This window comes from Cynara cardunculus, unplaced genomic scaffold (genome assembly GCF_001531365.2).
Source record: "Cynara cardunculus var. scolymus isolate 2C unplaced genomic scaffold, CcrdV1 Un_Scaffold_9685, whole genome shotgun sequence".
NCBI classification, from domain to species: Eukaryota; Viridiplantae; Streptophyta; class Magnoliopsida; order Asterales; family Asteraceae; genus Cynara; species Cynara cardunculus.
In genome coordinates this window covers 4,158-5,597 of record NW_020205177.1, presented here as the reverse complement: position 1 = coordinate 5,597, position 1,440 = coordinate 4,158, and the positions used below count along the sequence as shown (strand labels likewise).

General features: G+C 38.8%; 1 pseudogene; it reads right to left on the bottom strand.

The window, feature by feature from the left end:
• Positions 1-2: 2 nt before the first annotated feature.
• On the bottom strand, positions 3-1,356 carry LOC112505314 (annotated as a pseudogene).
• Positions 1,357-1,440: the final 84 nt, after the last annotated feature.

Below are 1,440 nucleotides of genomic sequence, written 5' to 3'. Positions count from 1 at the left end.
GCAGTTTCTAGCTCTTGCTCTTGCTCGTAATCAAGTGCCATGTATGCAAGTTTTTCCTTCATGTCACGGACAATTTCCCGTTCAACAGTGGTGGTGAATTATAACCTCTTTCGCTGAGAATTTTCATTAAGGAATCTGTAAGATCACGACCAACAGTGGTGGTGAATTATAACCTCTTTCGCTGTGAATTATAACCCTTGATCAATTTTAATCCCAAAACAACCCATGAATTGTGCTTCAAAAGGGAATTGATTCGTGTATCTTACTAGTGTTGATCTAGTGGTTCTTTTCAATTAGGATTGATCCAACGGTGGAGATCTCTTCTCATCATAATTTTAATTCTCACCAGAACCCAACCTTCAGCACCAAGCATAAGCAACTAAATAATGAATAAAACGCAAGATCAATAACGACTAACCGGTTGTACGACCACTAGCATACAAGGAAAGCACAGCCTGGATGACAACATACATAGCGGAAACGTTGAAGGTTTCGAACATGATTTGGGTCATCTTCTCTCTATTGGCCTGGGGATTTAGAGGTGCCTCGATGAGAAGAACGGGATGCTCTTCAGGAGCAACACGAAGCTCGTTGTAGAAAGTGTGATGTCAAATCTTTTCCATATCATCCCAATTACTGGCGATTCCATGCTCGATTGGATATTTCAATGTAAGGATACCTCTTTTGGATTGCGCCTCATCTCCAACATAAGCATCCTTCTGACCCTTGCCTACCAGAACACTAGTGTGACGTGGTCTACCGACAATACTTGGAAAGACCTGCCCGTGGTGCGTCATCACCGGCAAACCTGGCCTATAAACTTAATGACAAAGAAAACTGATTTAATTATAACAAAAGGCAACAAATTGATCTAATTCAAAAAGCAATATATATATATATATATATATAGAGAGAGGTTCAGGATAAAACCCCCCAAAAACAGAAAAACTAAGCAACATCTTAACAACCATTCATCCGTACGGTATACACATGTACATACAAGTAATGTGCATACCATACAGATGAATGACAATTAGGGTATTCCTCAGTATTTCAAATTTTTATGCGTTTCACTTGAACTTGACCCTGCACACGTGTGCGTGTGTGTGTGTGTATATATATATATATATATAAAGAGAGAGAGGGAGGTTCAGAGGGATACTCAAGAAAATGAAAAACTGAGGAACACCCTGGTAACTATTCATCTGGATGGTATGCACATGTGCATACAAGTAATTAAAACTGTTTCTTGGCTTTTATGCACGTGTGCACGATATGCACAAGTGAATACCGGAAAAATCGCTTACAAATTACTTGTATGCACATGTGCATACCATCCAGATAAACGGTTACCATGGTGTTTCTAAGTATTTCATTTTTTTGTGGTTTTCCCCCTAATCTAATCCTATGTCTATGCATACATATTTAAATGATGAGTTT